Raw genomic sequence first — 16,928 nt, 5'->3', positions numbered from 1 at the left:
CGAAGAGTAAGCAGCAGAAAGATTTATTGCAAAGAGAGAAAGAACAAAGCGCCCACAGCGTGGAAGGGGACCCCAGTGGGTTGCCACTGCTGGCTCGGGCAGCCTGCTTTTATTGGCTTATCTGGCCCCACCCACATCCAGCTGATTGGTCCATTTTACAGAGAGCCCAGTGGTCTGTTTTGACAGGGTGCTGATTGGTGGGATTACAATCCCTGAGCTAGACACAAAGGTTCTCCACATCCCCACTAGATTAGCTAGATACAGAGTGTGGACACAAAGGTTTTCCAAGTCCCCACCAGAGTAGCTAGATACAGAGTGTCGATTGGTGCATTCACAAACTCTGAGCTAGACACAGGGTGCTGACTGGTGTGTTTACAAACCTTGAGCTAGATACAGGGTGCTGATTGGTGTATTTACAATCCCTTAGCTAGACATAAAGGTTCTCCACGTCCCCACCAGACTCAGGAGCCCAGCTGGCTTCACCCAGTGGATCCCACGCCGTGGCTGCAGGTGGAGCTGCCTGCCAGTCCCACGCCGTGGGCCCGCACTCCTCAGACCTTGGGTGGTCGATGGGACTGGGTGCCGTGGAGCAAGGGGCGGCGCTCGTCGGGGAGGCTTGGCCGCACAGGAGCCCAGGGAGCGGGGTGGGGAGGCTCAGGCATGGTGGGCTGCAGGTCCCGAGCCCTGCCCCATGGGAAGGCAGCTAAGGCCCGGTGAGAAATCGAGCACAGCAGCTGCTGGCCCAGGTGCCAAGCCCCTCACTGCCCGGGGCCGGTGGGGCTGGCCCGCAAGCACCACGCACAGTCCCGGTTCCCGCCCGCGCCTCTCCCTCCACACCTCCCCGCAAGCTGAGGGAGCCGGCTCCGGCCTTGGCCAGTCCAGAAAGGGTCTCCCACAGTGCAGCGGCAGGCTGAAGGGCTCCTCAAGTGCCGCCAAAGTGGGAGCCCAGGTAGAGGAGGCGCCGAGAGCCAGCCAGGGCTGTGAGGACTGCCAGCACGCTGTCACCTCTCAACGCCACTGCACTCCAGCCTGGGTGACAGAGCAAGACTCCGTCCCAAAAAAATAAAAAAGAAAGTGGCCTCTGTGATTCAGCTGGGGGTAGGGGTTAGGACAGGGGTGGGGTGCAGGGAGCTGAGCTGCTCAAGTGGCAGGGCGTCGGCGAAGGGTTTGTCAGCCTGCAGTGACCTTAGGGTTGGAGAGGAAGCAGATTTTTGCTGCTCCTGCTGAAGGCTTCCTGAAGGCGGGGCTCCTGTTCTCTGCTGTTCTTTGGCCTTCCTCTGGGCACAGGCTTAACCAAGGTGCTTACATGCTGGCTCCTTGATTCCTGAGCCTTTGAGGTAACTTCGTTTCCCCGACGTGGAACCCAGCTCTCTGAAGAGCTAAGGCCAAGACCTCAACGTGTGAACTTCTGTAGTTTCTGGCTTCAATAGCCGAATTCACTTTGAATCTAAAATTGCTTTTTTGAATTTAGAATGGTCTCTTTGTTACCTCCTTTCTTATTTTCTGTTTTCTCTTCTCCTTGTCTCCTTGGAGTCTGCTCAGTTATTGAGGAACTGCAGTGCTACTTTCAGTAGTGTTCTCGGGTCGAGTGCTGGGTGCCCTGGGTGACCGCAGCCAGGTCCTAGGCTGTTCCTGAACCAAACATCCAAACCCCAACCCATGAGGGGAATTGTGTTCCTCTTAGGAAGGATCCTGGTCTGCTTGGGGTGTCTGTGACTGAAGCCTGTCTTGTCCAATTCTCTCATCCTGGAAGAACAAGAGTAAGAAACATTCACTGGAAGATTGTGGAGGTTTAAGTAATGGGAAACGAGTGTCTCTGGTGAAACTATACTTCTAGGGTCTCAGTTCCTGGCCTTCATCTTCCCTGCTACCCCAACTAGGCTGTCCCCTCCCCTGCCTTCCCCAGACCCCATCACAGTGGTGTTGGAAAGTGGAATAGCCAGTGGCTGGGGAAGGAGGCTTTGCATTCTGGCAGTCCTGCCTTTAACTCCCGGCACCATCACTTGGGTTTGTTACTCAGTTTCCCCATCTGTAAAATGGGGACGATGATCGCTATTCCAGCGATTTGCTTGGAGGGTTGAATGAAACAACAGAGGTGTAAAGAGAACTTTTTATGTATCAGAATTCCTCATAGGAAGGTAGAGCTGTCTTTGTTGAGAAAATACTTCGCTAAGTTCAAGTAGGAACCAAGATCCTTCTGGCCGGAGGTGGGCGGGAACGCTCCCAACAAGACAAAGGGAGGATTTTGTTTGCAACTCCAGGGAGGAAGTCGGGGGCCAGGAGAGGGCGGAAGACCAGTGCTCCAGGAATGACCCCTCCCTGAGGATACCGCGCTCCCATCCCCGCCCTCCACCAAAATCTTGAATCAGGTTTACTGAATTCGTGGAACACTTTAAGTAATGAGGAAAGCAGAGAGGGGCTGAGTTGTGTCTCTGGGGAGCTCTGAAACAAAACCATGGTAGCATTTCAGAATGAGAGGGGATGGAAGCAAAGGACAGCTAAGGACAAAAGACACAGGCCCCCGGGCTGGGCGCGGTGGCTCATGCCTGTAATCCCAACACTTTGGGAGGCCGAGGTAGGTGGATCACAAGGCCAGGAGTTCAAGACCAACCTGGCCAACATGGTGAAACACCGTCTCTACTAAAAATACAAAAATTAGCCGGGTGTAGTGGCAGACACCTGTAATCCCAGCTACTGGGGAGGCTGAGGCAGAGAATTGCTTGAACCCAGGAGGCAGAGGTAATGAGCTGAGATCATGCCATTGCACTCCAGCCTGGGCAACAGAGCGAGACTCTGTCTCAAAAAAAAAAAAAAAAAAGAAAAGAAAAAAAAAAAACGCAGGCACCCTCCTAAGAAGGGATTGGACTATCAAGGGCAGCAAATCTGAGAGGTAGGGGCACCAGCCACAACCTGCTTATGCAAGAAAACAAATTGTAGTTTAGTATCATTAGCCCCTGTTTCGTGCCTTCCTGGGTCTTTCCTTCTTGACCTTCCATCTGGTTAGACATTGCTTCCTTCAGGAAGCCTTCTCTGATTTTCCAAACGTGGGTAAGAACTGTACATTCTGAGCTCCCTTGTTCATTTTCATCCTGGAGATGTCACCCTGAGTTATAATTGCTTGTTTGGATGCCTGGTCTCTCCTACCAGACTATACACTTGTACATCTTTTACACCACTGTGTTCCCAAATCTGGCATAGCATCTTGCACACCTGTTTTCAATAAAATACATGTTCAGCAAATGACAGTCTCATAGAAAAAGCCCAGTCTTTGGTGTTCTATAAAACCTGGGTTCAGATCCTGACTCTGTCACTTAAAAGCTGTGTAACTCTGGGCATATTACTTAACCTCTCTGAGCCTCACTCATCATCTCTGTAAACAGGTGTAAGGTACAGGGTCAGTGTGAGGACTCAATGGGAGGAAATGTGGAAAGTGTGGTGCCTGGCCACAGTCAGCACTCAGCAGATGTTGGGTTCTCAACTCTCTCTCCTGTATTTAACACATCTATTCCATCCACATGTCCCCACCAAGTTAAGGCCCTCGGCACCTTATAAAACCTCCTGCTTGTTACCTTACTTCATACTGTCTCTCTCAGATGTATTAAGCTCTTCCTTTGTACCAGATACTGATCTAAACTAGGTGTCAACAGACTACAGCCTGTGAACCAAATCTAGCCCCACACCTGTTTTTGTATGTAATGTCCATGAGCTAAGAAAGGTTTTCACATTTTTAAATTGTTAGGAAAAAACTAGAAATAATATTTCATGCCACATAAAAGTTATTTGAAATTTAAATTTTAGTGCCCATAAATAAACTTTCTTTTTTTTTTGAGACAGCTTCTCACTCTGTTGCCTAGGCTGGCGTGTAGTGGTGATCATGGCTCACTGCAGCCTCGACATCCTGGGCTTAAGCCATCCTCCCACCTCAGCCTCCCGAGTAGCTGGTACTACCCGTGTGCCACCACGCCAGGCTAATTTTAAACTTTTTTTGCAGAGATGGGTTTAGCTATATTGCCTAGGCTGGTCTTGAACTCCTGGGCTGAAGTGATCCTCCTGCCTCTACCTCCTGAAGTGCTGAGATTATAGGCCTGAGCCACTGCACTCAGCCATAAATAAACTTTTATTGATATATAGCCATAAAATTATTTCTCATATTGTCCATGTCTGCTTGTCTCTTTGGGTTGCTACAACAAAATAGTGCCTTATAAACAACAGACATTTATGTCATACAGTTCTAGGAGTGGGGAAGCCCAAGATCAAGGCCCCAGCAGATTCAGTGTTGGGTGAGGGCTTTCTAGTTTGTAGAAAATTCATTTCTACTTCATTTCTAGATGATACCTTCTCCCTGTGTCCTCACGTAATGGGAGAGGCTAGTTAGCTCTCTGGGGCCTCTTTTACAAGGGCATTAGTCCCAGTCATGAAGGCTTTACCCTCATAGCCTAATCCCCTCCCCAAGGCCCCATGTCCTGATACTATCACCTTGGGGGTTAGAATTTCAACATGCGAATTTGGGAGGACACAAACATTCAAACCATATCCTCTCTTTTTTTTTGAGGCAGAGTCTTGCTCTGTCACCCAGGCCAGGGGGCAGTGGTGTGATCTTGGCTCACTGCAACCTCGCCTCCTGGGTTCAAGCGATTCTCCTGCCTCAGCCTCCCAAGTAGCTGGGATTACAGGTGTGCATCACCACACCCGGCTGATTTTTATATTTTTAGTAGAGATAGGGTTTTGCCATGTTGGCTAGGCTGGTCTTGAACTCCTGACCTCAGGTGATCCGCCCGTCTTGGCCTCCCACAGTGCTAGGATTACAGGCGTGAGCCACCATGCCAGGCCCATAGCGGTTCTACTTTTGGACTACAATGGCAGAGTTGAGCAGTTGTTGCAGAGACCATATGGCCCACAAAGCCAAAAATACTTACTATCTGGCCCTTTTTAGAACACGTTTTCCAACCCCTGTTCTAAGCAGTGCCCACATTGATGAGTCTCAAGTCGTCATAAGCCAGGTGAAGTCAGCCCCAGTACTCCTCATTCTACAGTGGAGGAGTCCGAGGTGGAAAGAGGTTAAGTCCCATGGCCATGGTCACACACTGGTAGATGGTAGAGTTGGGACCAAGCTCCTATTGCCTCTTAAAGAGGAGTTCACTGCTCAGGAGGCTGGGGACAACCCTAGACAGCCTCCAGGCTGTGCTGGGGAGTCTGGCCTGGAAGGTTCTTGATCAGGGCAGTGACATAATAAAGTGAAACCCTAAGGTGACCAGTATGGTCACTGACTTGCAGGAGAGAGTGGGTGGGAGAAGTGGGATAGAGGAAGGACTAAGAACTGGAATTTTGGAGCTAAACTTCCTGGTTTGGGTTGCAGCCAGCCACTGATCTCTGCCACCTTGGACAAATTAATTAGTGTCTCTGCCTAATTCCCTTCACTCTACAAAGAAGGTACTAATAGAATCTGGATTCTACCTTATGGGGTTGTTGGAAAAATTAGAACAGAAAGTTCTGCCTTATTTATCTGCCTTTGAGCACAGAGAGGCCCCCAATCAGTGTTAGCTATGGTTATGCCTGTTATTCATCCCAAAGGGAATATATATATATATTTAGATGGAGTCTTGCCCTGTTGCCTAGACTGGAGGCTGATGTGCAATGGCGTGATCTCGGCTAACTGCAACCTCCACCTCCTGGGTTCAAGCAATTCTCCTGCCTCAGCCTCCTGAGTAGTTGGGACTATCAGCATGCACCACCACGCCCGGCTAATTTTTTTTTTTTTTTTTGTATTTTTGATAGAGATGAGGTTTCACCATGTTGGCCAGGCTGGTCTCGAACTCCTCACCTCAGGCGATCTGCCCACCTTGGCCTCCCAAAGTACTGGGATTACAGGTGTAAGCTACCATGCCTGACCTCATCCCAATAGGAATCTACTGCTCCCTCCGTTCCAGGTGCCATTCCAAGCAATCAGGATGCAAAAAGGAAGAAAGAAAAATGAACCAGGTCTGATTCTTGCCCATAAAGAGCACACAGTCCACTATGAGGGACAGAGGAGTACATGAGTACCTGGGGAGTGGTGTGACAAGTGCCAGAGTGGGCTATGGCGGAGAGCAGAGAAAGGAAACACCTTGTTCTCCTTCTCCCTTCTGTGGCTCAGGTTCTACTCCTTCCTAAGCACACCAGGCATCCTGTTGGGTTTGCCCTAAGCCTCTTCTCCCCAGGCCCTGGAGCCAGCCTGAATGGGGAGTAACATGGGCACAGGCAGTTTTCCAGCGCCCTGGCTCGAGGCTGTGTCTGGAAGACTGTATGGTACATATCATCTGGAAGTAGAAGGCCCCTGGGAGAACATGGGCAGGGGAATAGTTTGGTCACTTCCACTTACCAAATAGCAAAACAACAAATTCACAGCAAGGGATGTTGATGCCAAAAACCAGTCAGGTTCCAGCCTGGAAGCTTGTATTTGTCATATGAGTGTGCCCTTGAGGTGCAGCAAAAATCCACAGCAATTAAGAATGTGATCATAAAATGTGCCAGCAGCTCCTGCCTGCCTTGGTTTTTATTTTTATTTTTTTTATTTTTTGAGACGGAGTTGTGCTCTATTGCTGAGGCTGGAGTGCAGTGGCGCCATCTCAGCTCACAGCAATCTCCACCTCTTGGGTTCAAGCGATTCTCCTGCCTCAGCCTCTCCAGTAGCTGGGACTACAGGCACCTGCCACCACGCTTGGCTGATTCTTTTTGTATTTTTGGTAGGGGCAGGGTTTCGCCATGTTGGCCAGGCTGGCCTCAAACTCCTGACCTCAGGTGATCCGCCCACCTCGGCCTCCCAAAGTGCTGGGATTACAGACATGAGCCACCACACCTGGCTGGTTTTTTTTTTAAACTACTATTAATTAGTGTTTGGTTTGCCATTTACAAGTGTGTATTTATGTGTATGCATATGTAGCTATGCATGGAAGAAAGACTGGAAAGATACAGGGTGACATTCGACTGGGGCGGCAGTGAGGCAATTGGGGAGTAGAAGGGAAAAGTGGAGGCTGTTTATTAGCATCCACTAAATGTTTCACCCCAAATCCTCATGACTTTCCTTCCTCCTTGAGTAAAGTACTTCAAGTATATGCATATTTTAAAAGCTCCCCCAAGTAATTCTGAAATATGTTCTTCCCTTTCACTCCACATCTCATGTCTAATTTATCCACATATATCAAATGTTAACAGTAGTTATATCTGAGTATTGGGATTATAATGATTTTAAAACTTTTCTTTTTCTTCTTCTTCTTCTTTCTTCCTCCTCCTCCTCCTCCCCCTCCTCCTCCCCCTCCCCCTCCTCCTCCCCCTCTCCCTCCTCCTCCTCCTCCTCCCCCCCTCCTCCTCCTCCTCCTCCTCCTCCTCCTCTTTCTTCTTTTCTTCTTCTTTTTTGGCTTTGCTGGTGTTTAAAAATCCTACCATGGCTACATGTGGTGGCATATGCCTAGAGTCCCAGCGACTCAGGAGGCTGAGCAGGGAGGATCGCTTGAGGCCAGGAGTTCTGGGCTAAAGTGTGCTATGCCAGTCAGGTGTCCGCACTAAGTTCAACATAAACATGGTAATCTCCCAGGAGCAGGGGACCACCAGGTTGCCTCAGGAGGGGTGAATCAGCCCATGTCAGAAACAGAGCAGGTCAAAACTCCCATGCTGATCAGTAGTGGGATAGTGTCGGTGAATAGCCACTGCACTCCAGCCTAGGCAACATAGCAAGACCCTGTCTCTAAAAAAATAAAAATAAATTCTACTATGAACATGTAAACTAGTATAATAGTTAAGTGTGTTGGTTCTAGAACCAAACTACCTGACTTTAAACCTAATAGTGGTAGGTCACTGTACCTCAGTGATGTCATCTGTAAAAGGAGAAAAATAATAGCAGCTATCTTAATTGGTCTGTTGTGAGAAGTAAATGACAATACAGATACAGCTCTTAAAATAATGCCTGGTACATGTGATGCTTAATATGAGTTACTCCTTACTATTAAAGCATAAGGAAAATTAGCAATACTTTTTAAAATTTAAGAACATTTTGAGCTGGATGTGGTGGCACATGCCTGTAATCCCAGTACTTTGGGAGGCTGAGGCGGGTAGATCACTTGAGGTCAGGAGTTTGAAAAACACTGCCTCTACTAAAAATACAAAAGTTAGTCAGGCATGATGGTGCATGCCTGTAATCCTAGCTACTCAGGAGGCTAAGCCAGGAGAATTGTTTGAACCTGGGGGACTGCAGTGAGCCGAGAACCTTGAATCGCTTGAACCTGGGGGGCTGCAGTAAACCAAGATCATGCCACTGCATTCTAGCCTGAGCGACAGAGCCAGACTCTGTCTCAAAAAACAAACAAAAAAGAACATTTGGAAATATATATATATAAAGAAGAAAAGGAGGCCAGGTGCAGTGGCTCATGTCTGTAATCCCAACACTTTGAGAGGCTGAGGCGGGCAGATGACTAGGTCAGGAGTTCAAGACCAGCCTGCCAACATGCTGAAACCCTGTCTCTACTAAAAATACAAAAATGAGCCAGGTGTCGTGGTGTGCACCTGTAATCCCAGCTTCTCAAGAGGCTGAGGCAGGAGAATCATTTGAACCTGGGAGGCGGAGGTTGCAGTGAGCCAAGATTGTGCCATCGCACTCCAGCCTGGGCAACAGAGCAAGACTCCGTCTCAAAAAAAAAGAAAAGAAAAAAGAAGAAGAATAAAAAAAAGAACCCATGATCTTGGCATGCCTTTGGATCTTATCTGAGCTGGATGGCAAGCCCAAGCCCTACTCTTCCCCATCTGTGAAGTGGGAAAACAATAGGCGCTACCCGATTCTGTTGTGGGGATCAGACGGGAGGGGAAGAGATGGGAAAGGGCTCTGAAAACATAAAGTGAAATTTTATAGTGAGGAATGTTTATTGTAATTAGGAAGAAGATAATGCAGCATTGAAAAAAAAAAAAAAAGGCCAGGTGTGGTGACTCACACCTGTAATCCCAGCACTTTGGGAGGCCGAGACAGGCAGATCACTTGAGGTCAGTAGTTCGAGACCAGCCTGGCCAACATGGAGAAACTCTGTAAAAATACAAAAATTAGCCAGGCGTGGTGGCACATGCTTGTAACCCCAGCTACTCGGGAGGCTGAGGCAGGAGAATTGCTTGAACCCAGGAGACAGAGGTTGCAATGAGCCGAGATCACGCCACTGCACTCCAGCCTGGGCAACTGTGCGAGACTCCATCTCAAAAACAAAAACATAAAAACACACACCAGCAGCCAGCTGCAAAGGCTGGTGGCAACAGGAAGGGGACACTGGGCTTCCTCTTCCTGCTCTCTGGTTCCAGCCCAGAAACTACACCCTGGCTGGAGAAAAAAGATTGAACCTTACTGAAAGGAACACCAGCCATTCCTTTTTCTGTCAAACATTAAATGGTATCTGCTTTTTATATGCACTTCTCCTCCTTTCTTTCCATTCATTTTTGCCTTTGGTGTTTTTTTTTTTTTTTTGTAATATTATTTCTTAGCAAGTTATAGGCAACCCAAAAGCTAATACTCAGTAAACATTTATTAGGTGCCCATTATAGACCTGAATGTTTGTGTCTCCTAACCCCAAATTTGTATGTTGAAATCCTAACCCCCAATGTAATGGCATTAGGAGCTGGGACCCTTGGGAGGTGATTAGGTCCCGAGAATGGAGCCTTCATGAATGGGATTAATGCCCTTATAAAAGGGATCCCAGAGAGCTCTGTCTGCTCTCTGCTATATGAGGATACAACGAGAATACAGCCATCTACAAAACAGGAAGCAACACTCGCCATTCATGGGATCTGACGGTGTCTTGATCTTGGGCTTTCCAGCGCCTAGAACTGTGAGAAATAAAGTTCTGTAGTTTCAGCCACCCAGTCCATGGTCTTTGTTATGGCAGCCCAAACTGACTAAGAGAGTGCCAGGCATCATTCTCAGACTACATGTAGTAACTCATTTATCTTCTAAGCAACTCTAGGAGATAAGTACCTTTTTATTATTTTAATTTTACAGGGAAGGAAACCAAGGCATAGAGAGGTTAAATAACTTGTGCAGTCTGTAGGTGGTAGATCCAAGGCTCAAATCCCAGCAGTGTGGCTGCAAACTCCTGATGCTCTTAGCCACTAAGACAATTAGAGAGCACAGGCTCCAGGAAGCACACCAATACAGCAATCCCTAAAATCTCAACCGCCAACTCTGTGCAGAGGATTTGCTAAGACTGGGATGCAGGGGCCATATCTGCCCACTGCCCTCAGCCCTGAGACCCCTCTTTTGGGTTTACTAGTCCTGGAGGAGCCAGGAGGGAAGTCCAGGTAGTCTGATTCCATTGTCTGTCCTGCTCTCCATGACCTTAAACTGTCTCCCAAAGAGCACACATTGGTAAAGGATTTTCAGGAACAAATGTGAAGAAGGGTGTTGTTATTCTTGGAGACTTTGCCTTCAGAATCAGTTTCTACCCCATGCTTCCAGAAATTGATGAGGACTGCTGTAAACACTCCAGAAGCAACTTGCCAATGACGCTCTGTTTCAGGGAGAAGGACTGGCCCTTGTTGCTGGGGAAGCAGCTGAGATCCTGTGATGCCAGGTGATGTCTGCTGCGCTGGCAGTTCCTGGGATCCGTTCCTCCAGGATTTTGGACAGCATATGTTCTGAAGGTGGCCTCTCCTCTTACACAGCATGATGTAACCCTCCAATCCTCAGGCTCAAATGGGTTGCAGATATTCTAGGGTGACCATTTCCTGTATTCTAAGATCATAGGTGGTGAGAGCATTCTGCCTGAGAACTGTGGACAGCATTAATGTGACAGCTGCTTATGTGGGTCAGGACATGCTTAGTGGCAAGTAATAGAAAATACAGCCCAAGGCCGGGCGTGGTGGCTCACACTTGTAATTCCAGCACCTTGGGAGGCTGAGGCGGGCAGATCACCTGAGATCAGGAGTTCAAAACCAGCCTGACCAACGTGGAGAAACCCCGTCTCTACTAAAAATACAAAATTAGCCAGGCATGGTGGTGCATGCCTGTAATCCCAGCTACTTGGGAGGCTGAGGCAGGAGAATCACTTGAACCAGGGAGGCGGAGGTTGCGGTGAGCCAAGATTGTGACATTGCACTCCAGCCTGGCAACAAGAGCGAAACTCCATCTCAAAAAAAAAAAAAAAAAAAAAAAGGAAAAAGAAAAAAAATACAGCCCCAAATGGCATAAACAATAAAGGAAAGTGTACTGGCTCATGTAGCTGAACAGTCTCTGGAGAGATTTCAGGTGAGGATGGATGCAGTGACTCAACCATGTCACAAAACACCTGGCTTTCTTTTTAACTCTTTCCTCTGCTTTCCATGTCAAGTTCATCTTAAGGCTGGTTTCTCTCAAAGGAGCAAGAGGGCTACCAGAAGCCTCAGGGAGCATGCTTCCTTGTTCATTTCTAGCAGAAGAAGCAGCGTCTCTCCCAGATTGTTAAATGAAAGTCCTGGGCCTCCAACTGGATAATCTAAGGTCATAGGACCACCCCTGAACCAGTCACTGCAGCCATGGCACTGAGTGGACCATAACTGGTTGAAGTCAATCAAGACCTACCCCTGGCCTGGAAATCAAGTACTTTATCCACCGCAGTATACTGTTTATTTGATTTCTGACATGGAATTTTCTGGAGTCATTAAAAATACCAAATATAGTTTAATGGAGCAATAAAGTAAATGGCAACTACATTTTTCCAATTGCTCAAGTCAAAATCTTGAAATCAGGCAGGGTGTGGTGGCTCACGCCTGTAATCCCAACACTTTGGGAGGCCAAGGCAGGTGGATCACCTGACATCAGGATTTCGAGACCAGCCTGGTCAACATGGTGAAACCCCACGTATTTTGTATTTTGTAAAAATACAAAAATTAGCCGGGAGTGGCGGCGCACACCTGTAATCCAGCTACTTGGGAGACTGAGGCAGAAGAATTGCTTGAACCCTGGAGGCGGAGGTGCAGTGAGCTGAGATCGTGCCTGGAGAACAAAAGTGAAACTCCGTCTCAATAAAAAAAAAGAAAATCTTGAAATCATTCTTGCCTCCTTTATTTCTCACATTCCACTCCCATATCCAACCTATCATCAAAATCAATTAGCTCTACCACAAAAATATCTAGAATCTGATCCCTTCTCACTTAACCACTACTGTCTCTTATCTACAGAGAAGCCAAAGTAATCCTTTTAAATAGTAAGTCATACCATGTCACTCCTAAGCTCTAAGGCCCTCAGTGACTCTCATATCAATCCAAAGAAAAGCAAAAAGCAAAAAGCAAGACTATTCATGCTCCGGCCTGTCTCTCCACACTCATCTCCTACTACTCTCGTCTTGCTCACTCTGCTTCAGCCAGAATGGCTTCTTGCTAGATCCCCAAAAATATCCAGCATGCCCCTGCCTTCAGGCCTTTGTATGTGCTGTTTCCTTGGCCTGAACACCTTTCTTTCCAATATCCGCTTGGCTCATCCCCTTTGTTCAAAAATAACATTATCGGAAAGGCCCTGCATGACCAGTCAGTGTGAAAACACACCCAGCCAATCTTTAAGTCTCATACCTTGCTTTATTTTCATAGCACTTACCATTGCCTAAAATATTTAAGTAATTGTGTACATGTCATTTTTCTCTCCTCCTGAATGAAAGCTCACGATAGCAAAGTTATTCACTAGTACAGCCCCAATATCTAGAACCATGAAGGCATTCGACATATAGTTACTGAAAGTGAATGAAAGCTTTAGAACAAATAATATACGAAAGAGGAAATAGCTAACAACATGAAAAAAATGTTCAGTTTTTCCAATAAGCAAAGAAATCCAAATTAAAATATAGCCAAGACAATATTTTTGCCTATTAAGTTGGCAAGAACTATCAAACACTAAATCCATTGCTGTTGATAAGCATTGAAATTGGTATTTTCATGTAATTTTGGTGACCAGTCTCATTAATTCATTTAAGAGATATTTATTGGGTACCTACTATATACACTGTGCAATTTGCCAATATATACTCTAATGTGTCATAAGGTTCAGAGTCTCTGTATTAGTCAGGAAAGACTAGGTTACCAGTGGTAACAAATTAACCCCAGAATCCTAGTAGTTTACCGTAACAAGAGTTCCAACATACCCACCTTGGGTTGGTGAAGAGGGAGAGTTGTTCTGTGTCACTCAGGGACTCTACCATCTGGAATGTCATTGGTCACCCTTGCAGAAAACAGGAGAGATTGGCAAATCATGCATAGGCTTTCCACAGCCACATCCAGGAAATTCACACATCACTTCTGTTCACATTTCATTGTCCAGAGCTATTCATATGACCCTACCCAATGGCAAGGAGGCTGAGAAGTGAAGCCTCCTTTCTGCATGCCCAAAAGGAGCAGAGAAACACAGATGTTGGTAAATACTAACAATGTCTGCTATAGTCCTTCACCAAGAAATCTTACCACTCTACTAAAATAACCTAAAGTACATAAAAGGCCTCATTAAGGAAAATATTCACTGATGTTTTATTTATTATTTTGATAGCCCAAAAGAATCTTATTGGATAATGAGGAAATGGGTAATGAACTTATAGTTTATCCATATACAATAAATTATTGTGCAATCATAAAAATAGTAGTTAATGCAGAATCTATATATGGAAAAATAATTTTAATAAAAGAGTAAGTAAAAATTAGGAAACAAATAAAATGGGTATTATGATCACAACACCATAAAAATATTCCTAATTTTAAAAAGTCTGAGAAAATACACTGAAATGTTTTCATTCAACAAATACCTGCTAGGCGCTAGGCCCTGCAGATGCAAAGATTAAATACACTGTCTTTGTACTAGAGGTGCTACAGTCTTATAAGAATATCCAAAATGAGCCAAAAGAAATCCTTGCGTAAGCCCAGAACAGTTATTCTAATAATTTTATGGTTGTAGATAAGGATAGACTTTCATGCCATCGTGATTTGAATCACTCAGAGAATGGGAGGCAGAGAATCATCATTCATTCCATAGATAGTAATCAAACTTGTCCTAAGTGGGTCACAGAGTTGATCAAGACACCATACCATGCTCATGACCCCAGAAGGCTTAGAGTCTAGCTGGAATCCTACATGTCAAACAGGCTGGTCCTTGCTTGCCTCAGCTTCCGGCCTGATGAACTCCTTTACATAATGCTCTGTATCAGACCTATGAAAGTTCCTGGTGCCTAAAATAGTTCCTGGCTTATAGTTTGGTGTCCAATAAATTCTGGTGTTTTCCCCTAAACCAACTCTACCTATAGGCTTTCCATTTCAGTTGATGGTATCTACATCCTTCAATGCTCAGGTCAAAAATATGGAGTCATTCTCAACACCTCTCTTTCTCTCATACCCTACAAATCTTTTTCAGAAAACCTTATAGCTCCCGCCTTCTGAAATATATCACAGAATCAGACCACTTCTCACTCCTCCACTGCCACCGCCGTGTTTCGCCATTAGTGCCGCAACCTCCTAACTGGTCTCCAGGCTTCTCCCGTGGCCCCTGCATTCTGTTCTCCATATGGCAGGCATGGAGAGCTGTTTAAATCCTAAGTCTGACCCCACCACTCCTCTGCTCAACTCTACTCAAACAACTCAGCTTAAAGAGTCAAATTTAGAGTTCTCACAATGATCTTTATGGTCCCTCTCTGGAGTCTCAGCTTTGTTAGATGCAAGTTAGTAGCTGTTAGTAGCAACATGGTATAACACCGCCTTTGCAATCCAGAATTGGAATTCAGAGATAATATGACCTCCCTCCATGCACAATTTTTAAGAGTCATATCTAAAATACAAAGCAGAAATAAAAAGAAAGCCCACAGTAAGAGATGCATTTTAATATGTAAACATTCAGGCACAACTACAGTAGAAGACAAAAACATCTCCACGAATTTCACAAACACCCACTATCAGATGGCACCACCCCATTGAAAACCACTGCCCTTTACCATCTGGGCTGGCTTCCTCTCTCTAAACTAAACACCAGCCCTCAGGCACTTCACTCACTCTGCTCCAGCCACACCTGCTTCCCTGCTGTTTTGGACCAGCAAGTCACCTTCCTGTCTGGAGTCTTTGCAATTGCAGGATTCCCTCAGGGAGCCACGTGGCTCACTCACTCCGCCTTCAGGTCTTTGCTCAAACATTCTTTTCTCAGAGAATCCTTCCCTGACCACTCTCTTTAAAATAACGACCTTCCTCTCCCCAGACAGCACTCCCTCTCACCCCTCCCTGCTTATTTTTCTCCATACGCTTATTGTCTGACATACCAGATATTTTATTTATGTGATGTTGTCTGTGTCCACTCCATGAGGTCACTGATTTTTCCTGTTTGTCTTCTGCTATATCCCTATTATGTAAATAGGTGCTTGGCACAAGGTGAGTATTCAATAAACATTTGTTGAATGAATGAAAACAGTGAACAAGGGATATGTATTGAGTGATGAATGAATGAATTGCTACAGACACCCAGCAATCATGGCATTAGTCCTGAACGCCTGGCCTCTGCTCTTCTTTACCTCACTCCTTTCCAAACTTGTTCTGTCCCACATGCTTGTTGCTTTCCACTGTATACATTCTTCATTTCCCAATTTGAAGCTTGACCTGGCTTCTTCCAACCTTGACTTCACATCTGGATTATGAATTTTGTCTCATCCCCAGGCATGATGAAATTGTGACAGCTTCCTAGCAACACCCATCTTGACCTCCTTCCCGCCTTCTACCTTGTGTCCCTCCCCTCCCCGCTTTTCAACACTCCATAGCTTTATCCACATATGTACTTGCTCTAATATGCCTGTCAAAATCCTACTGGTTCTTCAAGGGTAGATTCAAATGCCCCCTCCTTGCTCAGTGAAGCCTGATCCACCATCCCAAAGTCAGTCTCATACCTCTAAGGCCTCTTAAGTATTTATAACTCTTATGGCCCTCATCACAGCCTTTGCTGTATAAAATCTTTGTTTGCTCATCTTATCCCTTCCGCTGGAGTTTAAATTGTTTAAAGGCAGGGAGTAAGTCTTACTTATCTATTGCGTTTCCCATGGTGTATTAAACATGGTCAATAAGTATTAAATAAGATAATTTCTATAAACTTCTTAGTACAGTTCTTGGCATATAGTGAATGTTCAATCCATAGTGGCTGCTAATACCAGTTCACATGCAAGGAAGGCAGAGTCAGTTCCACTCCAGATGAGATCTACACCGTGTGATTTTAGCTAGGTGAGTTTGAGAGCCTGTGACATGTCCAGGTCCTTACTTTTCACTGCCTGTGCCTCTTCCTATCTGTAGCAGGTGCCCCATGTTTCCTGGACCCACCTGGGTGCCCCTGAAGCTGTGGGCAATTCCTGGCACAGGCAGACTGACGGCTTTCATCCCAAGTGCTTGCATAGGCCTTCTTTCTTTGTCTGGTACAGAAGCCTGCTAGGCTACTTATAAGTGCAAGCCATAGTTGAGGGAGGGGGTGCTCAGTGAGCCAAGATCATACTATTGCACTCCAGCCGGGGCAACAAGAGCGAAACTCCATCTCAAAAAAAAAAAAAAGAATGCTTTGAGTTGCATGAAGCCATCCTAGCCATGGCTTAAACTTTTCTCACATGACATAAAGTGCAAAGGTAGTTGGTTTCTGGCAGCAATTGTCATCAAGGACCCAGGCTCTTTCTCTATTTTTGCTCTGTTATCTGTGCATCTTGACTTTATGCCATAACACTTGTCACTCATGGTCACGAGAAGGTCACAGTAGTCAAGGTAGAAAGAAGGAAACAAGAGAACAACAGTGTCTGCTTCCTTTGCAAGGAAAGCAAAAGTCTTCATCAAAACATACCAGAGGACTAACTTTCTTCTGTTTCATTGGCAGGAGGGATACCAGGAAAGTCAGCATCTGATATTCCTGCATCAGCTGCTGCAAGCAGCAGTTAAGAAGAAGGCTGGGCTGGGCATGGTGG

This window comes from Symphalangus syndactylus, chromosome 13 (assembly GCF_028878055.3).
Source record: "Symphalangus syndactylus isolate Jambi chromosome 13, NHGRI_mSymSyn1-v2.1_pri, whole genome shotgun sequence".
NCBI lineage: Eukaryota > Metazoa > Chordata > Mammalia > Primates > Hylobatidae > Symphalangus > Symphalangus syndactylus.
Note: the sequence above shows the minus strand (reverse complement) of the source record.